The sequence below is a fragment of the Amblyomma mixtum genome, chromosome 10, assembly GCF_055824585.1.
Source record: "Amblyomma mixtum isolate Tamu chromosome 10, ASM5582458v1, whole genome shotgun sequence".
Classification (NCBI taxonomy): domain Eukaryota; kingdom Metazoa; phylum Arthropoda; class Arachnida; order Ixodida; family Ixodidae; genus Amblyomma; species Amblyomma mixtum.
This window is the reverse complement of record NC_143021.1, coordinates 39,785,283-39,807,708: the sequence shown is the minus strand read 5'-3', so window position 1 is coordinate 39,807,708 and position 22,426 is coordinate 39,785,283. Positions and strand designations below refer to the sequence as shown.

The 22,426-nt window shown below is 48.5% G+C and overlaps 1 pseudogene; it reads right to left on the bottom strand.

Moving 5' to 3' along the window:
• Positions 1-4,010: 4,010 nt before the first annotated feature.
• Positions 4,011-19,759, bottom strand: LOC149325633 (uncharacterized; annotated as a pseudogene).
• Positions 19,760-22,426: the final 2,667 nt, after the last annotated feature.

The following is a 22,426-nucleotide window of genomic DNA, read 5'->3' as shown; positions in this document are numbered from 1 at the left end:
TAAAGGCCAGAGATGAATATGATAGGCGTTACCCCAAGATGAGATACCGTAGTTTAAGTGGCTGTGGATGAATGCGTAGTAAAGAGATAATAAAGTTTGGACTGGAAAATAGCTTCGGGCTTTAATTAGTGCGCGTAATCCATAAGAAATTTTCTTGCACGTTTCAGCTACATGATGATGGAATTTTAAGTGAGGGTCAATGATAACACCAAGAAAAGAAACTCGATCTTGCGGTGAAATAGCAGCAGAATTGAGGTATAGAAGTGGTGTGATGGGCAATGACTTCTGAGGGGGATGGAAAATCTGAAAACAAGTTTTAGTGACGTTCACGGACAGGCGGTTAATGTGGCACCAACGCTCAAGAGAATTAAGATCATTCTGTAGGTTAAGAATCAGCTGATTAATGTTCTGGTGCGATGATAGCATGGTAGAGTCATCTGCGTATAGTATACTATTGCAATTCTTTAAACAGGATGGTAAATCATTAATGTAGAGTAAAAACAATACAGGGCCAAGAATTGAGCCCTGTGGAACACCCTTGTTAATTAGAGCTATGTTAGATGTATGGTCATTAATAGAGACTATGTGCTGTCGGTCACAGAGAAAGCTCTTCAAGAGCATTAGGGGAGGTCCAGTGATACCATAAGATTCCAATTTGTGAAACAAGATGGAGTGATCAATGGAATCAAATGCTTTGCTAAAATCTATGTAAACTGCTCCTGAGAACATTCCTTTATCAATTGTTAGCCTAACGTAATTTATGAGAGACGCTATTGCAGTATCTGTAGATAGTCCGCGCCGAAAGCCGTGTTGACTATCTGTCAATATGTTGAATTTTTCAATATAACTAGACAACCTTACTTCAATTAGTTTTTCTAAAATTTTGTCAAAAAAAGGAAGAATTGCAATCGGACGATAATTATTTGGCAAAGCTGGATCGCCTTTTTTGAAGACCGGTATTATTTTCGCTATCTTGAGCTGCTTGGGATAACTGCCAGATTTAAAAACGAGATTGCAGATGTGGCTAAGGACTGGAGCAAGCAATGACCGGATACTTTTCACATGCTTTCCATGGATATTGTCAACGCCGGGGCCGGTCGTCTTTAAATTGGCAATTACAGATAGAACTTCGTTTGGACACGTGGGGGTAAGAAAAAAGGAGTGAGGGCAGCGCTCAAGAGAAGGTGTGCATAACGAAGAGATAGGATAATTAGGTGAATTGAAAAAATAATTGCTAAATGTATTCGCCATTTCCTCGGGATCAGATAAAGTAACACCACCGTGGAAAATAGATTTAACAACACTAGGTGACTTACGAATATTCAGAAATTCGTCAAGCAGCTGCCATTTTCGTTTAGAATTGTTAGTATGTGTGGATAACTGGTTTTCACAATAACATCGTTTAGCTTTCTTTAGAAGCGACGTTAGTACACTGGAATACCTTTTATATCTCAATTTAAGACGCAGATTGAACGGCTGGTGTTTAGTTTTCTTATACATGTTTTCTTTTTTCTTCAGAGAGTTTAACAGAGCAGTAGTTATCCATGGGGAAATGGGGGTAACGTATTTTCTCGTGGATGATTGGAGCGATGCGCATTTATTGATTGCTGATGAAATTATTTTCGACAGCTCAAGTACAGCCACTTCTGGGTTCGAGAGACCCAAAATGTATGAAAGATCAGTATTAGATATGGCTTCAAAATATTTTCCGCTATCAAAAACTGACTTCCTCGTGGACATGTTGTTACTACAGCGAGATGATAGTGCGCAAAGAAATACCGGAAAATGATCAGTGACATCACATTCTATCACGCCAACCGGAGGAGCAGTGGGAAAATTCGAAAGAATATGATCAAGTAATGAATGCGAGCCATGGTCAGTACAACGCGTAGGCGTGCTAATTAAATTTGCATAACCATAGCTGTAGAAACAGGTCGTATAGTCGACACAGATGGGATTAGTCATGTCTAACATATTGATATTAAAATCTCCCATAATGAAGACGTTTTTATTTTCGAGTGATAGTTTATGGAGTGCTAGTTCAAAAGCCCGGCAAAATTCAGACGAATCATTTGAAGGAGACCTATAAATAGCGCCGCATATAACCTTCTCTGTGCCATCGGTAGATCGGCAATCAATTTCTATCCAAACCGATTCGCATTTACTCACATTCAAACACAAATCAAGACGTCTTTTGTAAGCAATGTGCTTTGAAATGTAGATAGCCGAACCACCATAGGGGTTATCAACACGGTGTGCGTATTCGCATGAATAGCCAGGAAAAGCATACAAATCTTTATCAAGGGATGATAGCCAAGTTTCAGAAAATGAGATGATGGAAAATTGATGCTGAAGGGAAGTAAGCAAAGCGGTTATGTTATCGTAATTCTTCCGTAGGCTACGAGCATTGAAGTGGATGGCAGACAGACCTTTAGCTTCGGATAAGATCGAACGAGCATATTCTGGGGAATATGATGCCATGATGGCGGTTAGAAAGATGTAGAACGTCAGCACCCGTATGTCTATTCACGGAAAATTTCAAGGTCGTCTACATTATTTATCCGAAAGACTGTGCTGTTCTGCTCCTTCCTAGCTAGAATAACACAGTTCGATGTCCACAAGAAGGCCCATTTGTTATCTTTCTTAAGCTTGTGAGCCTTCGAAAAAAGGGTCAATGCGTGATGTTTGATTGCCGTAAAAGTCCGGGAGATTACCGTCATCTTTTGTGAAACTTGAGTGAAAAAACGTGTTTTACGCATTAGCATTGTTAGCTCTATCCTCAGGAGACAAGTCGGATAACGGGTTTTTAGTTGGGCGGAAATGGTTCCAAAATATATGCGGGTTGTTTGTCAGAAAGTTAGGCAGCGTTACATTAAAATAGTGTTTCTTGGCCTGTTTGCCTATCTCTCTGAACTTTGCGATTGCGCACGCTGGTTTTGTAGTTTTAGAAGGACATGAACCGTGATTTTTGATAGAAATACGCAACCTTTTCACATGACGTTTAGCGTGAATCACATCCCTTGTTACCCATGGACTGTTTCTTTGTGGACGCTTGGTTTTTAGTGGAACATGATTAGTTATGCAGTGTGAAACCATAGTCTTAAAATGAAGCCAAACCCTGTTAATATTGATTGAGGGGTCGGAGACCATTTCACTGAATGCTTCAAATTCATGTGCGAGGTAGGTTAATATGCTGGCATCATCAGCCTTATCGAAGTTCAGTGTTGTCTTTACATCAGATCGTTTTTTTATTGAGCAGTCTAGAGGTAACAAACATAATGGTATGTTGTGATCAGATATGCCTTCAATGGTTTCTGTCTGCGCTTGGTGTACTGGAAAGTGATCACTGATTAGTATAAGATCGAGGATATTGTTTGCTGATGCTTGCTTGCGCGTTGGTTCTAGGATAATTTGGTGGAGATTAAAGGAGAGCATTAAGTCAAAAAGAGCTTCTGAAGATGATGATCTGTGTTGCATAGTTATCCAGTCCACGTCCGGAAGGTTAAAGTCACCCATGAGAATGATTCTAGTGCTGCAAGCATATTGTTGAAGGAAGTCATGAATGACAGAAATGCACTCATCTCCTGAAGAGGGGCTCCTATACAGACAGCCTACACAGACAGTAGTATTGTTGCAGAGAAGTCTGCAGAATACGCTTTCAGCACCTGACACATCTGGGAGCGTTACAAACGGCAGGGTTTTATTTATCAAGAGAGCCACACCACCGCCACGGGAGTCTCGGTCTTTCCGAATGACCGAGTAGTTGGGTGGTGCGATTTCATGACTCGAAATTTCTGGTGAAAGCCAAGTCTCCGTGACGGCTTCAATGTCAGGTTCCCGATCAATTAATAGGTTTTCTAAAGATTCTACTTAGTTTACTATGCTCCTTGAGTTTACATTTATGATGAAGAATGGCCAGAGGGGCGAGTTGGTGCATGATGAAATGAACGGCGGCGCAAGAAGAAGAACACAACAAGAGAGGGGACACCACATGCGCACATTTATGATGGTCAGTGCTTTAATCGCGCTCTTCCCCGTGTCGTTGGTGGGCTTCTTTTTTCGACTGTCTCCTCCTGCTCTTCGTTTTTTTTTCAGCGGAACTTTGTCGTTCGTTTCGTCATCCCAAACAAAGGCACAGCTGTTTATAAATAATTTGTTGAAGGCAAGCGAAACTTTGTCCCCTTTTTGTCGATTTTCTTTGGCACTGTTCCACAGTTTTCTTCTGATTTCTCGAATTCTCGGAGAGAAATCTTCCCCAATGGCATATTTCGTGTCTAAGTTTAAAACCTTGCTTCAGTATTGCCGACTTGTTACGGGCATCCAGTGATTTAAAAATTACCGGTCTATTCTTATTAGCCTGCGGCCTGCCTAACCGGTGAATACGTTCAAAGGCAACTGGATCAAGCTTTAGGGTATCTTGAATGATACTTTTGTTGACAGCCTGCTCCAGAGTTTAGGTTGATTCTTCTTCATCTTCTGGTAGTCCATAAAAAATTAAGTTGGATCTCCTGCTTCTGTTCTCAAGATCATCTATTTTTTTTCCCAGCATTTCTATTACGTGATTCATGCGAGAAATCTCAGTTTGACAAGACTGCACTTTAGTTTCTAGAAGTGTTATGGCATCTAACTTGTTTTCTATGTCTGTCAGCCGTTTTTTCTTTATTTCTTTAATATCTTCCGCAATATCCTTCAGTTGTTTAGCGATTTGTGCCATATCAGGGCCGGGATTTGTTTCGACGTCCCCTGACAACAGCAGGAGTTTGCACAGGAATACAGCAACATCAAACACTTCAAGACACAGCTGCGGGCACAGCTGCGGGCACAGCAGCACTACCAAGAAACGGTCGCTAGAGCAGAAGGATTTGCCAAAACGCCTGCTCACCTGCACAATAAAGACGAAAGGCTTAGCGCACCGCATGCTAGTAGTGCCGCCGAGCCCACTGCCGATGCAATTCCTGGGAAGGGTATATGTAGCCCATTCATGTGGTGGCGCTCCCAGCAGATCATGCGTAGAAATGTGCTCGCACGTTGCCACTCCCGGATGATGTGGTCGAAGAAATTCCGCTGTCGTCAGGGGATCGCACGCATGGAAACGAGTTCCATTCACCGGCGAGGTCACCCAGGCTATCTCGGAAGATTCGATGCCGCTGGCAGTACCATGAAGAATCAGTCCAAGGGCAAACTGCACAATGAAGACGAAAGGTTAGCGCACCGCATGCTAGTAGTGCCGCCGAGCCCACTGCCGATGCAATTCCTGGGAAGGGTATATGTAGCCCATTCATGTGGTGGCGCTCCCAGCAGATCACGCGTAGAAATGTGCTCGCACGTTGCTGCTCCGGGATGATGTGGTCGAAGAAATTCCGCTGACGTCAGGGAATCGCACGCGTGGAAACGAGTTCCGTTCACCGGCGAGGTCACCCAGGCTATCTCGGAAGATTCGATGCCGCTGGCAGTACCATGAAGAATCAGTCCAAGGGCAAACTGCACAATGAAGACGAAAGGTTAGCGCACCGCATGCTAGTAGTGCCGCCGAGCCCACTGCCGATGCAATTCCTGGGAAGGGTATATGTAGCCCATTCATGTGGTGGCGCTCCCAGCAGATCACGCGTAGAAATGTGCTCGCACGTTGCTGCTCCGGGATGATGTGGTCGAAGAAATTCCGCTGACGTCAGGGAATCGCACGCATGGAAACGAGTTCCGTTCACCGGCGAGGTCAACCAGGCTATCTCGGAAGATTCGATGCCGCTGGCAGTACCATGAAGAATCAGTCCAAGGGCAAACTGCACAATGAAGACGAAAGGTTAGCGCACCGCATGCTAGTAGTGCCGCCGAGCCCACTGCCGATGCAATTCCTGGGAAGGGTATATGTAGCCCATTCATGTGGTGGCGCTCCCAGCAGATCACGCGTAGAAATGTGCTCGCACGTTGCAGCTCCGGGATGATGTGGTCGAAGAAATTCCGCTGACGTCAGGGAATCGCACGCATGGAAACGAGTTCCGTTCACCGGCGAGGTCACCCAGGCTATCTCGGAAGATTCGATGCCGCTGGCAGTACCATGAAGAATCAGTCCAAGGGCAAACTGCACAATGAAGACGAAAGATTAGCGCACCGCATGCTAGTAGTGCCGCCGAGCCCACTGCCGATGCAATTCCTGGGAAGGGTATATGTAGCCCATTCATGTGGTGGCGCTCCCAGCAGATCATGCGTAGAAATGTGCTCGCACGTTGCCGCTCCGGGATGATGTGGTCGAAGAAATTCCGCTGACGTCAGGGAATCGCACGCATGGAAACGAGTTCCGTTCACCGGCGAGGTCACCCAGGCTAACTCGGAAGGTTCGATGCCGCTGGCAGTACCATGAAGAATCAGTCCACGGGCGAACTGCACAATGAAGACGAAAGATAAGCGCACCGCATGCTAGTAGTGCCGCCGAGCCCACTGCCGATGCAATTCCTGGGAAGGGTATATGTAGCACATTCATGTGGTGGCGCTCCCAGCAGATCACGTGTAGAAATGTGCTCGCACGTTGCCGCTCCGGGATGATGTGATCGAAGAAATTCCGCTGACGTCAGGGAATCGCACGCATGGAAACGAGTTCCATTCACCGGCGAGGTCACCCAGGCTATCTCGGAAGATTCGATGCCGCTGGCAGTACCATGAAGAATCAGTCCAAGGGCAAACTGCACAATGAAGACGAAAGGTTAGCGCACCGCATGCTAGTAGTGCCGCCGAGCCCACTGCCGATGCAATTCCTGGGAAGGGTATATGTAGCCCATTCATGTGGTGGCGCTCCCAGCAGATCATGCGTAGAAATGTGCTCGCACGTTGCCGCTCCGGGATGATGTGGTCGAAGAAATTCCGCTGACGTCAGGGAATCGCACGCATGGAAACGAGTTCCATTCACCGGCGAGGTCACCCAGGCTATCTCGGAAGATTCGATGCCGCTGGCAGTACCATGAAGAATCAGTCCAAGGGCAAACTGCACAATGAAGACGAAAGGTTAGCGCACCGCATGCTAGTAGTGCCGCCGAGCCCACTGCCGATGCAATTCCTGGGAAGGGTATATGTAGCCCATTCATGTGGTGGCGCTCCCAGCAGATCACGCGTAGAAATGTGCTCGCACGTTGCCGCTCCGGGATGATGTGGTCGAAGAAATTCCGCTGACGTCAGGGAATCGCACGCATGGAAACGAGTTCCATTCACCGGCGAGGTCACCCAGGCTATCTCGGAAGATTCGATGCCGCTGGCAGTACCATGAAGAATCAGTCCAAGGGCAAACTGCACAATGAAGACGAAAGGTTAGCGCACCGCATGCTAGTAGTGCCGCCGAGCCCACTGCCGATGCAATTCCTGGGAAGGGTATATGTAGCCCATTCATGTGGTGGCGCTCCCAGCAGATCACGCGTAGAAATGTGCTCGCACGTTGCCGCTCCGGGATGATGTGGTCGAAGAAATTCCGCTGACGTCAGGGAATCGCACGCATGGAAACGAGTTCCATTCACCGGCGAGGTCACCCAGGCTATCTCGGAAGATTCGATGCCGCTGGCAGTACCATGAAGAATCAGTCCAAGGGCAAACTGCACAATGAAGACGAAAGGTTAGCGCACCGCATGCTAGTAGTGCCGCCGAGCCCACTGCCGATGCAATTCCTGGGAAGGGTATATGTAGCCCATTCATGTGGTGGCGCTCCCAGCAGATCACGCGTAGAAATGTGCTCGCACGTTGCAGCTCCGGGATGATGTGGTCGAAGAAATTCCGCTGACGTCAGGGAATCGCACGCATGGAAACGAGTTCCGTTCACCGGCGAGGTCACCCAGGCTATCTCGGAAGATTCGATGCCGCTGGCAGTACCATGAAGAATCAGTCCAAGGGCAAACTGCACAATGAAGACGAAAGATTAGCGCACCGCATGCTAGTAGTGCCGCCGAGCCCACTGCCGATGCAATTCCTGGGAAGGGTATATGCAGGGTGTCGAACCGGCATTTTTTCGGGTTCGGTTCGGGTTCGGGTTCACGCCTTTCGGGTTCAGTTCCGGGTTCGGCTCCAGAGGGCCATTTCGTTCCGGTTCGAACCGGTTCGGACCGTCCCGAACCGGTTCGAACCGGTTCAAACGGGTTCAGGACAAAAAAAATTGAACGCAGATGAGTTTGTCAACCCTGCTATGCGTTTTCATTTTTCCGGCACATCGGTATACATAATAAAAAATGCAAAGATTTGTTGACAAGAACATAAAACTGGGCTAGCTGGGAAGAGTTCATGCTTAAGCAGCGCAATAAACAGGACAAAGGAAGACTGGAGACGACACAGACGCTGACTAACAACTGGTTGTTACATTCTAGGAAAAGTGTATGAAGGCGCAGGACACAGTGAACCATGCAAAAAACAGAACAACAAAGATTAAAACTAAAAAAAACATACTGCACATGCCCAGCATAGTCGAGTCATGACATCTTTTTCAACGAAATACGAAGACTATATTCCATAGTAGACAGGAATTCCCTCTCTTCTGGACCTCATACAGTTGGGAAGAAAGCCTGACTCCTGTATACAAATTGACGGATGGTGAAGCAACACGCCCATCTGCTTCCTTACTAATCATAAAGGCCTCCACCATGTCCCTACAAATTCGATCTGGGTGAATAAGCAGGAGACTTGTCTTTCTGAATGGGTAAGCAATGAGCATTTGTTCGAACATCACAGATGGGTGAAAAAGTAGCGGTGTCGTACAACTTGGCTTTGCATTGCAGCGAGTGCAACGATTGCTTACCCCGTAGATAAGACAAGTGTCGTGTTAATAACCCTGTTTGCATAAGTAGGGAGTTGGTTGAGGCCTATATGACCAGGAAGGAAGCTGATGAGTGTGTTGCCTCACCATCTATCAGTTTGGTAGATAAGGAGTAAGGCTTTCTTGTCAACCGTGTGAGGTCCAGGAGATAGCGGATTGCTGTCTACTATGGAAGATAGTCTTAGAATTTCGTTGAAAAAAACGTCATGACTCAACTGTGGTGTGCATGCGCAGTATGGTTTTTAAGTTTTAACCTTTGTTCTGTTTTTAGGGTTGTTCCTTGAGTCCTGCGCCTTTATATACTTTTCCCAGAATAAAATAACCAGCTGTTAGTCAGCACTCGTGTCGTCTCCAGTCTTTCTTTTGTCGTGTTTACTGCGTTAATTAAGCATGAAAAATTGTTTAATGCGAGATGTTCTCACTTTACCCATTTTACTTATTGTCCACAGCAAAGACGAATTTACGGCAAGAGCCGCAAAATGAAATGAACTCGGAATTGATGAAAATCGGCTATGTATACGCTATAATCCACCTTATGAGGTGTAAGGCGAAAAGCCGGTGGATTTTCAATCTACAAGACCCTCCTGCGTGAGCAATTTGGGAGACCCAGTTGCGCGAGTAATAGGTCTCTTTTGAAGCTTGAGTCAGTTGGGACTTTCTTGTACGCAGTGTAATTACGGGGCCCCAAGATTGCCGACGCACGCGCCCTCTACGTTCCCGCGCACTACTGAGAACAGAAACTGCCATGTATCGGTACCAACATACAGACGGACACCTTTCCGTCGCCCCGAAACCGACTTGCCAGTCACCCCTCCTTTACTAAATGGTAAGAAAATGTGCGAGAATCCCTCCACCGCCCATCTGCCGCCCAACGAGAGCCTCGTGGGAGCACAGGCTCTCCCTAACTTGCAGAACTTACCAAACATATTTTATTTAAATCACCTATTCGACACCACCTTTGTGACTCACGTTATATATCCCGAACCCATATAGCTCAGTATCTTCAAAAACACAGCTAATCGTGGCTTCTCACTATAATGCAATAAGAAATTACGACATTGACTTATTATGATGACGTCAACCTCCTCTCTTCTGATAAAAATAGTATCATAAAAACGCATGCTTGGATGGGTTGAGAACGCTTCGTTTTTGTACGGACACAAAATGTCAGCAGCCCCGCCGCGGTGGCTCAGTGGTTACGGCACTCGGCTCCTGACCCGAAAGACGTGGGTTCGATCCCGGCCACGGCGGACGAATTTCGATGAAGGCGAAATTCTAGAGGCTTGTGTACTGTGCGATGTCAGTGCACGTTAAAGGACCCCAGGTGGTCGAAATTCCCGCAGCCCTTCACTACGGCATCCCTCATAGCCTGAGTCGCTTTTGGACGTTAAAATCCAATAAACCAAACCAAACCAAATAAATTGGCAACATGTTTGTTGCGACGTTGAGCTGCAACATTCTTGCAAGTGCAGCATTGTGCGAGGAAGGAGATATACTTGCACTACATTGAATGTTTGAGACTTTTCCTGGGGCGCTGTCAAAGGGAACCTTTGCGTCAACAGAATTTTTTGCGCCCTTGATAGAGTGATAAAGAGTGGTTAATCTGGCGTGCACCATTTGTCCACCAATTTGTTTCACGCATTCATTTTCAAAACTACAAACAACCCCTTTCTGGCAGCTATGCTTTCTGGGCGTGATCACTAACGCATGCCAGCGAGCGCATATATTTCCGCATTGCCCTTTTGATTATCCGGTATTTAATTTTTTTTTTCTTATTAGTGCATCTCCACCGTTGCCAATAACCTGCCTTTCGTTGCTTATTTCCGTCGCTGCAAACAAGAATATGCGGATTCCAGAAAAAAAAAGCTGCACCAATTTATACATCCTCCTTTTGGTAATACTAGTAGTAATATCGCAGGTTTAACGTGTCGAGTAGACATTCAGGCTATAGGATAGACGGTGTAGTGGAGGGCTCCAAATTAACGGAGATCAACTGGGGATTTTCGGCGTGCGACAGAGCACGCTGGTTTTTGTATTTTTAGAATCAGCAGCCAAGCTCCACAGTCATTGAGCCATTTTTTTTCTTTGTTGCCCTGCATCGTGAGGGGTTTTATTTAGAACCTGCTGTCTGAGACAATGAGCGCCTACGAAAGTATATGTTGCACTACCCGCTGCGGTGGCTCAGTGGTTACGGCGCTCGGTTACTTATTCGGTGTATCCGGGTTCGAACCCGGCCCCGGGGGACACGTTTCGACGGAGGCGATGGTGGTGGAAAACATTTATTTACACATGCACTACTGGAGTTATTGCATGAGCTGACCCAGAGGGGGCAAGCCCTTACATGTACTAGGTGGAGGTCCCTAGTTCGGGACCCCAGTGGCGTCGGCCGCCGCCCGGGCTCGCGCGACCAAGGCCCGTTGGGCCTGCAGGTCAGAGCAGCCGAGCAGGGTCGCCTCCCAGTCCTCCCGGGTTGGGTTGGGGTGAGGGGGGATAGCAGGGTTGGAGGGGCAGGCCCACACCATGTGGTAAATGTCCGAAGACTTCTCCGCACAGTGCGGACAGCGGCCCGAGAAAGAAGGGTCGAAGTGTTTGAGAACTGCCTGGCACAGCAAAGTATTGGTATACAGGCGAAGCAGAAGCCGCTTCTCCGCCTTTGAGAGATCTTTATACGGGCGGGGATAAAGACCGTGGCCAGACTGATAAAGTAAAACAATGTCTTTAAAGGAGTAAGCGGGAGTGAATTCGAGTTCCTGATCATCGGGGTCGGATGGGAATGTCCGGTGAGAGAGCGCGCGGGCGGCGGCGTCAGCTGCCTCATTTCCCTCAAGGCCCATGGTGGTGGTGGTGAAAACATTTATTACGAATGAGCAGGAGGTATGTTTGGATCAGCCCGTAAGGGACCGATCCTTACAAACACTAGGTGGAGGTCCCTAGTATGGGACCCCAGTGGCGGTTGCCGCCGCCCGGGCGCGCCTAAGGCTTGTTGGGCCTGTAAGTCGTGGCAGCCGAGCAGGGTCGCCTCCCAGTCCTCCCGGGTTGGGTTGGGGATGGGGGGAATAGCGGGGTTGGAGGGGCAGGCCCACACCATGTGGTAAGTGTCAGAAGACACTGCACTACAGTGTGGGCAGCTGCCGCTGAAGGAGGGGTCAAAATGTTTTAGCGCTGCCGGGCACAGCAATGTATTGGTGAGAAGGCGGAGAAGGAGCCGCTCATCCGCCTTCTTCAGGCCTTTACATGGGCTATGGTAAAGGCGATGACAATTTTGATAATATGTTGTAATATCTTTGAATGTATAGACCGGATTAAAATTTGGTTCCTGATCGGATGGGAAGGAGAAAACAGCCCGGTGAGAGAGCGCGCGGGCGGCTGCGTCTGCTGCCTCGTTTCCTGCCAACCCCTGATGAGCAGGGGCCCATATGAGGTAACGGTGTGCGGGGTCCGTATCCCGTATTCAATTTTGGTATATTCGATAGGCTACGAAGGGAGTGCAGCCTTGTTCGACATTCCGACAGGCCCCTCGCGAGTCGGTGATGATGTATTTTGAATTGGAATGTGAGACTGCGAGAGCAATCGCGACCTCTTCTGCTTGTGTTGCACTGCGGGCTCTGAAAGTTAGGCCGTTAACTGTGTTGCTGTTGTGAACTACCGCGGCCGTGTACCATCCCCCGTGGTGAGGGCCGGAGGCGTCCACGTAGTATACACCTGTTTTGTTGCCATAATATCGGGCTAGCGCTTCCGCTCGTGCCAGGCGCCGACCATTATGGTCTTCATGTGACATGTTTGCTGGAAGAGGCCGCACGTGGAGGGCACGTCTCCACAGTTCCGGGATGCGAAACCTGTCTTCCATTGGAGGGGTGTGTTGGATATGGAGTCGGGCAAGAAGGCGGCGATCCGACTCCGTTAGCGACAAGCGCGTGTACTGGTTTGTAAGGTGCGCCTCCCGGAGCTCCCGGAAAGTATTCACCACCCCAAGAGCCATAAGCCGGCTGTTTGAAGTAGTGATGGGGAGGTCAAGGGCACGTTTAACAATTTTGCGAAGGTTGAACTCAAGGGCGTCCTCTTCTTGTTTCCGTAGGTGGAGATAAGGAGTCGAATAGAGAATTCGACCATGTGAGCAGGAGCCCAAACGATACGCCGGTGCGCGGGGTCCCCGGTGTAGACGCTGTTTTGGAGAATGCGGTAGGCTAGATATGACACCCAGCCCTGCTCGACGTTCCGACATGCCCCTCGCGAGTCGGAAATAATTGTTTTTGAATTAGAATCAGATGCAGCCAACGCAATGGCGACCTCCTCCGCGTGTGTTATGTCACGGGCTCGGAAAGTAAGGCCGTTCACTGTTTTGGATTGGTGGACGACTGCGGCCGTGTACCATCCCCCATGGTGGGGGCCGGAGGCATCCACGTAAAATACGCCGGGTTTCGATCCATAGTGGCGGGCCAGGGCTTCCGCCCGCGCCAGGCGCCGGCCATTATGGTCTTCACAGTTCATGTTCGCGGGAAGTGCACGTTAAAGGGCAACTGCGCCACTTTTCGAGAATATCGAGATACTCAAGGAATCAAATCTATATAGGCTGTAGGTAAAACATGCTTTTTTTTGCACTACCATTTAAAATAGTGACGTAATCGACGATTAAATTTTGCACTTTTCAAAACAATGGAGGAGCGCGGGGAAGTTTAGTGTGACGTCATGGAAGGTATGATTTCGAATTACCGCTGCCGTCAGCCACGCCCTGCCGCGCCTGGTTGGACGCGGCCAAACAACGTTCGGCGGGTTTTGCCTTCGGTGGCATTGGTTTTTTTCCTTCAAAGCAGGCGTTTATGAGTTGGAAATGTACCGATACCTTCGATGACGTCATCATGTGTCCCCCAATTAGCGTTGTACGCTGCGGAGAAGCTTGAAGGCCGTCCCAATTTTAATTGGTGATTACGTCAGCGTTTCAAATGCTAGGCCAAAAGGACTTCGCATACTTTACCTGGAAATTTCACACATTCGACCCTTTTTAGCTCGTCGATTTCTAAAACCTATGCAGTTGCTCTTTATTAAGGATCCCCAGCTGGTAGAAATTATTCCGGAGGCCTCCCCTACTGCACCTGTTCCTCTTTCTTCTTTCACTCCCACCTTCCTCCCTCTCTTACGGCACGGTTGAGGTGTCCACCAAGAAGTGAGACAGGTACTGCGCCATTTCCTTTCCTCAAAAACCACCATCACAACGGTGTTGGATCCTCGCGCTAATATTTCATCTATTTGTGAGAAATGACGCAAATAAAAGGAAGGCATTCTCAATCGGTGCTTAAATGACTATGATGATGATGAAAACGTTTATTAAAGCACAATGCCTTAGTTAAAGGGAAGACTGATCTGGTCCCTAGTCCGGGACGCCGTTGGTGAAAGCCGCTGTCCGTGCTCTGGCGACGAGGGCTCGTTGTTCCTCGAGGTCCGAGCTGGACAGGGCCGCCTCCCAGCCCTCCCGCGTTGGCTGATTTATGATGTCAATGCTGTCATTTTTCTGACAAGCCCGTACCATGTGGTACAAGTTTGCCTTCTGGCCACAAAATTTGCACTGTGCCGAAAAGGACTCGGGCTCAATGCTCAATGGCGTGAAGCGTAGCTGGATTATTGAAAGACAAAGTTTGTAGCCTGCGAAGGTGACATTCCTCTGATTTACTGAGACCCTTAGCGGGCCTCGGGATACACCCAGTATTATTTCGTGTTTCTCCTTTCAAATGACGCCATAGATATTAGAAAACATGGATCACCGTGTGGTATTCGCCTACTGCCACTAAATAATTTAGAAACTAATTTTTTCTTCTATGCTGCCCGGTTTCATCAACCGAATGATGGCTGTGATGTGAATAAAGCTAAGAAAGGCTGTGATACGAAGAAGGCTAAAAACTGCCCCAGCACACATGAAAAAATTGGCTTACGAAACTTGTGTGCGGTCTTTACTTGAATATGCTTCAGTCGTGTGGGACCCGTACACGAAAAAGGACATAATGGTCCTTGAAAAAGTCAATAGGAAAGCGCGGTTAGGTTTATATACGGAAAATACAAAGGGGAAGACTCTCCCTCGCAGTTAATGATGTCAAATAACATTCCTACACTACAAACCCACCGAAATATTAATAGATTGGTATTCTTGTTTAATAGTTTAACAGGTAAAAATAAACTGAAGCTTCCGGAGTGCATTAAGCGTCCTCTAGTGTGAAGGACTCGGAACGTTAATGAACATTCACTTATTCCCCTTTTCGCCAAAACTCAGTTTTAAATACAGTTTTTTCCCTAGAACAGTGCAAGATTGGAATTCGGTACCGGAAGCTGTTTTTTCCTCGGAAAATTTTTCTGATGCGTTAAATTATCTACTTCCCTGCTAATATTGCTTACATGTATGTTTTGTATCCGTGTGCTGCTAATATTGTATAACTTTATTCTTTTGGTTTCATTCTTTTGATATCCGTGCGCTGCTAACATTGTATAAGTTTATTCTTTTGGTTTTATTCTTTTGGTATCCGTGTGCTGCTAATTTTGAATAATTTTATTCTTTTCGTTATGTAACAATGTAAGTTCACTCCTGCTTGGGCCAAGCAGTGGCCTGCAGTATTCTGAAATAAATAAATAAATAAATAAATAAATAAATCAACATTAGGTCACGTGAGACACGAGAAAACTAATACAAACACTGATGTGTTGTTTTGACACACTCTAGCACTTAAATCAGCTGGCTTCAAGACCTATAATCACAACGAACGACGTATCAGCAGTTGTATTGCCATTTTATTGCACCTCACGCGACCTAACTTCCTCTACACGTCACAGCCATCGTTATGTTGGTGAAACCGAAACAGGATCATGAAGAAATTCAAATATAAATTATTTATTATGTGTTGGTGAAATACCACGCGGTGCTTCGTGTACACCAATGTCTAACGCATCGTTTGAAAGAAGAATGCACGCAAGCAAAAATTTGGTGTCTATAGTGCTTCATTGAGTTAGAGCAGTGCTAACAATTTGATTAAAGATTTACGCAAATATGTAAAAGGGGAGGAATAATAGCTCAAGATTTCACATCAACCTGAAGTACAAAGAATTGGCGGTAGTACATTACAAAAGCGTCAATTAGGCATCTTCCCAGGCCCCAGACTTCCTGTAAGTTTGCTGTCGCATAAAATGGGTACTATTATCGCACTTCCCAGCGCAGACAGCTACGGGTGGTTAAATCTATGCGCCAGATCATCTCATTTTGTCCGGAAACAAGAAGTATGCCGAGATGCAAAAAAAATGGGGCTGAACCGGGTACCGAACCGGTTCGGAACGGTTCCTTTGAATCGTTCCGGTTCGGGTTCAGTTCCAAGATGGCTAAAAAATTATGGGTTCGGTTCGGTTCCGGTTCCGGGCGAAAATTCGGGTTCGGTTCCGGTTCGACACCCTGGGTATATGTAGCCCATTCATGTGGTGGCGCTCCCAGCAGATCACGCGTAGAAATGTGCTCGCACGTTGCTGCTCCGGGATGATGTGGTCGAAGAAATTCCGCGGACGTCAGGGGATCGCACGCATGGAAACGAGTTCCGTTCACCGGCGAGGTCACCCAGGCTAACTCGGAAGGTTCGATGCCGCTGGCAGTACCATGAAGAATCGGTCCAAGGGCGAACTGCACAATGAAGACGAAAGAAATAGCGCACCGCATGCTAGTAGTGCCGCCGAGCCCACTGCCGATGCAATTCCTGGGAAGGGTATATGTAGCCCATTCATGTGGTGGCGCTCCCAGCAGATCACGCGTAGAAATGTGCTCGCACGTTGCTGCTCCGGGATGATGTGGTCGAAGAAATTCCGCGGACGTCAGAGAATCGCACGCATGGAAACGAGTTCCGTTCACCGGCGAGGTCACCCAGGCTATCTCGGAAGGTTCGATGCCGCTGGCAGTACCATGAAGAGTCAGTCCAAGGGCGAACTGCACAATGAAGACGAAAGGTTTAGCACACCGCATGCTAGTAGTGCCGCCGAGCCCACTGCCGATGCAATTCCTGGGAAGGGTATATGTAGCCCATTCATGTGGTGGCGCTCCCAGGAGATCATGCGTAGAAATGTGCTCGCACGTTGCTGCTCCGGGATGATGTGGTCGAAGAAATTCCGCGGACGTCAGAGAATCGCACGCATGGAAACGAGTTCCGTTCACCGGCGAGGTCACCCAGGCTATCTCGGAAGGTTCGATGCCGCTGGCAGTACCATGAAGAGTCAGTCCAAGGGCGAACTGCACAATGAAGACGAAAGATAAGCGCACCGCATGCTAGTAGTGCCGCCGAGCCCACTGCCGATGCAATTCCTGGGAAGGGTATATGTAGCCCATTCATGTGGTGGCGCTCCCAGGAGATCATGCGTAGAAATGTGCTCGCACGTTGCTGCTCCGGGATGATGTGGTCGAAGAAATTCCGCGGACGTCAGAGAATCGCACGCATGGAAACGAGTTCCGTTCACCGGCGAGGTCACCCAGGCTATCTCGGAAGGTTCGATGCCGCTGGCAGTACCATGAAGAGTCAGTCCAAGGGCGAACTGCACAATGAAGACGAAAGATAAGCGCACCGCATGCTAGTAGTGCCGCCGAGCCCACTGCCGATGCAATTCCTGGGAAGGGTATATGTAGCCCATTCATGTGGTGGCGCTCCCAGCAGATCATGCGTAGAAATGTGCTCGCACGTTGCTGCTCCGGGATGATGTGGTCGAAGAAATTCCGCTGACGTCAGGGAATCGCACGCATGGAAACGAGTTCCGTTCACCGGCGAGGTCACCCAGGCTATCTCGGAAGGTTCGATGCCGCTGGCAGTACCATGAAGAGTCAGTCCAAGGGCGAACTGCACAATGAAGACGAAAGGTTTAGCGCACCGCATGCTAGTAGTGCCGCCGAGCCCACTGCCGATGCAATTCCTGGGAAGGGTATATGTAGCCCATTCATGTGGTGGCGCTCCCAGCAGATCATGCGTAGAAATGTGCTCGCACGTTGCTGCTCCGGGATGATGTGGTCGAAGAAATTCCGCGGACGTCAGAGAATCGCACGCATGGAAACGAGTTCCGTTCACCGGCGAGGTCACCCAGGCTATCTCGGAAGGTTCGATGCCGCTGGCAGTACCATGAAGAGTCAGTCCAAGGGCGAACTGCACAATGAAGACGAAAGATAAGCGCACCGCATGCTAGTAGTGCCGCCGAGCCCACTGCCGATGCAATTCCTGGGAAGGCTATATGTAGCCCATTCATGTGGTGGCGCTCCCAGCAGATCATGCGTAGAAATGTGCTCGCACGTTGCTGCTCCGGGATGATGTGGTCGAAGAAATTCCGCGGACGTCAGAGAATCGCACGCATGGAAACGAGTTCCGTTCACCGGCGAGGTCACCCAGGCTATCTCGGAAGGTTCGATGCCGCTGGCAGTACCATGAAGAGTCAGTCCAAGGGCGAACTGCACAATGAAGACGAAAGGTTTAGCGCACCGCATGCTAGTAGTGCCGCCGAGCCCACTGCCGATGCAATTCCTGGGAAGGGTATATGTAGCCCATTCATGTGGTGGCGCTCCCAGCAGATCATGCGTAGAAATGTGCTCGCACGTTGCTGCTCCGGGATGATGTGGTCGAAGAAATTCCGCTGACGTCAGGGAATCGCACGCATGGAAACGAGTTCCGTTCACCGGCGAGGTCACCCAGGCTATCTCGGAATTTTTGATGCCGCTGGCAGTACCATGAAGAGTCAGTCCAAGGGCGAACTGCACAATGAAGACGAAAGATAAGTGCACCGCATGCTAGTAGTGCCGCCGAGCCCACTGCCGATGCAATTCCTGGGAAGGGTACATGTAGCCCATTCATGTGGTGGCGCTCCCAGCAGATCATGCGTAGAAATGTGCTCGCACGTTGCTGCTCCGGGATGATGTGGTCGAAGAAATTCCGCGGACGTCAGAGAATCGCACGCATGGAAACGAGTTCCGTTCACCGGCGAGGTCACCCAGGCTATCTCGGAAGGTTCGATGCCGCTGGCAGTACCATGAAGAGTCAGTCCAAGGGCGAACTGCACAATGAAGACGAAAGGTTTAGCGCACCGCATGCTAGTAGTGCCGCCGAGCCCACTGCCGATGCAATTTCTGGGAAGGGTATATGTAGCCCATTCATGTGGTGGCGCTCCCAGCAGATCATGCGTAGAAATGTGCTCGCACGTTGCTGCTCCGGGATGATGTGGTCGAAGAAATTCCGCTGACGTCAGGGAATCGCACGCATGGAAACGAGTTCCGTTCACCGGCGAGGTCACCCAGGCTAACTCGGAATTTTCGATGCCGCTGGCAGTACCATGAAGAATCAGTCCAAGGGCGAACTGCACAATGAAGACGAAAGAATTAGCGCACCGAACGCTAGTAGTGCCGCCGAGCCCACTGCCGATGCAATTCCTGGGAAGGGTATATGTAGCCCATTCATGTGGTGGCGCTCCCAGCAGATCATGCGTAGAAATGTGCTCGCACGTTGCTGCTCCGGGATGATGTGGTCGAAGAAATTCCGCTGACGTCAGGGAATCGCACGCATGGAAACGAGTTCCGTTCACCGGCGAGGTCACCCAGGCTATCTCGGAAGGTTCGATGCCGCTGGCAGTACCATGAAGAATCAGTCCAAGGGCGAACTGCACAATGAAGACGAAAGGATTAGCGCACCGCATGCTAGTAGTGCCGCCGAGCCCACTGCCGATGCAATTCCTGGGAAGGGTATATGTAGCCCATTCATGTGGTGGCGCTCCCAGCAGATCATGCGTAGAAATGTGCTCGCACGTTGCTGCTCCGGGATGATGTGGTCGAAGAAATTCCGCGGACGTCAGAGAATCGCACGCATGGAAACGAGTTCCGTTCACCGGCGAGGTCACCCAGGCTATCTCGGAAGGTTCGATGCCGCTGGCAGTACCATGAAGAGTCAGTCCAAGGGCGAACTGCACAATGAAGACGAAAGGTTTAGCGCACCGCATGCTAGTAGTGCCGCCGAGCCCACTGCCGATGCAATTCCTGGGAAGGGTATATGTAGCCCATTCATGTGGTGGCGCTCCCAGCAGATCATGCGTAGAAATGTGCTCGCACGTTGCTGCTCCGGGATGATGTGGTCGAAGAAATTCCGCTGACGTCAGGGAATCGCACGCATGGAAACGAGTTCCGTTCACCGGCGAGGTCACCCAGGCTAACTCGGAATTTTCGATGCCGCTGGCAGTACCATGAAGAATCAGTCCAAGGGCGAACTGCACAATGAAGACGAAAGATAAGCGCACCGCATGCTAGTAGTGCCGCCGAGCCCACTGCCGATGCAATTCCTGGGAAGGGTATATGTAGCCCATTCATGTGGTGGCGCTCCCAGCAGATCATGCGTAGAAATGTGCTCGCACGTTGCTGCTCCGGGATGATGTGGTCGAAGAAATTCCGCTGACGTCAGGGAATCGCACGCATGGAAACGAGTTCCGTTCACCGGCGAGGTCACCCAGGCTATCTCGGAAGGTTCGATGCCGCTGGCAGTACCATGAAGAATCAGTCCAAGGGCGAACTGCACAATGAAGACGAAAGGATTAGCGCACCGCATGCTAGTAGTGCCGCCGAGCCCACTCATAGCTTGCAGGCTGTAGCACAAGGTATGAATTGAATGTAAGGATAGTAATGAAATAACAATGCGAATCCTGACCAAAGTGACTGGCATTTCAAAGCAACTGCGTACAGTTGAGTCAGAAACCTGATGCGTGTACATTCAGATTTGTCCTTACTACTTCCCGTATTTTTCTTCTTTCTAGGTAGGATAATGTTGCCCTAAAGTGAGCACGAAAAAACACAAAAGCACACGCAGCGCTAGTCATGCCTTCAATTTGTAGTCAACAGCGATTTCCAACTTTAAATGCCGTAGATCAACACAAAATATCGAACGATTGAAAAATATGGAATTCTTAAATTATATATCTCACTTACATACCCAGGACGTGACAAGTAATATCTACGAGGAGTGTAGGTTAAGGCAGATATAATGTCGTGGGTACGTCTCCAGCTTTTCCACGAAAAAAGGTTGGTAGATAAGACGTCTGAGAGATTTTTCTTTGGTACATAGACGTTCAGACTTAATCTGGCGGCCCGCCGCGGTGGCTCAGTGGCTACGGCGCTCGGCTGCTGTCCCGAAAGACGCGGGTTCGATCCCGGCCGCGGCGGCTGAATTTCGATGAAGGCGAAATTCTAGAGGCCCGTGTACTGTGCGATGTCAGTGCACGTTAAAGAACCCCAGGTGGTCGAAATTTCCGGAGCCCTTCACTACGGCGTCTCTCATAGCCTTAGCTGCTTTGGGACGTTAAACCCCAATAAACCAAACCAAACAAACTTAATCTGGACATCTATGGGAGGTTTGTGGTTTGCTGGGATGTTTTAAGTGGCAAACTGCTGCAACTGTGCTCTAATGTGGTTGATGTCATCAGCATAAGCTCTCGTATTAATCCTTTCTAGCTCATGCAGGTCATTTAAGGTACGCCCAAGCTCACGAAGATGATGATGCTTCAGAAATGCCATTCGTGCTGACGCTTCGATTGCAAGATTTTTGGCCTCCTGCTTGAATACATCCCACTTCTGAAAGACCGAAACATTACCACGGGACCATGTATCTTTTAAGCAAGAAGTGACAGAACACTGAGAAATTTCATCTGTCAGGAGACAGCTTCCAGAACTCCCGCCGAGCATTCCTATCTGAACATCCGCAATGAAGCCGTCACTAAAGAAAATCGGCCACCCAGCAGCCATGCTCATTATTTATTTTATTATTTTAATAGATAGTTCAGCAGGAACGCAAATACTGTCAAGCCGAGCGTTTCAGGAGGATTAGGAATTCATGAAATGAACAGCATTGCACCTTTGTCGCCCATTGTAAGTAAGGTTTTTCATTTACAGATACTGCAATCCACAAGGGATTTTAGCAGGGTGGGAATAAAACAGCGCAAAATAACCGCACGCAACAGAACAAAATGAAGACGAAGCAATACTTTGATTTGAGCTAGTTGGTTGTAGCATGACATGTATACGCAAAAAGAGTACTGTCGCTAATAAACGGAGACAACACAAACAACAAGACGCGACTGGCGCCAACTTCCAACTGAGTTTATTCACGAAAAAAAAAAACCACTTAATAGCCACACGGCATGCAAAAAGATAAAGGCAAACCAGATACAAGGGGTGATTTAACAAAGACACACATGCCAAAAGGACCCAATGAATGATTAAAACGCTGACAAAGACCCACTAAGAAAACTAATCTCTTCATCTGACAGCGGTACAGATGGCTTGCTTATGCAGATATGGCCCCTCTGCTTGATGTGATATGCTTCTATTATTGCACGCTCTAATCTGTATTTACGAGGGGTGTTCAATAAAGATTTCCCCTGACTCACTTCTATTTATTGGAGGATGCTGAAACTGCGCATATGTAACGACTCAAGTCCCTATAGGTCACGTGCCAATGTGCAACTCTCAAGTAATAACGGTGTTTCTTTTATAGGCGCTGAAGTGGTGTGAGGTGTGATAATGGATGCAGTGGGATACAGAGCAGTCATGAAGTTCCTGTACTTGAAAGGCCACACTCCAAGGGAGACGTTCGATGAGATAAAAGAGGTTTATGGGGAGGA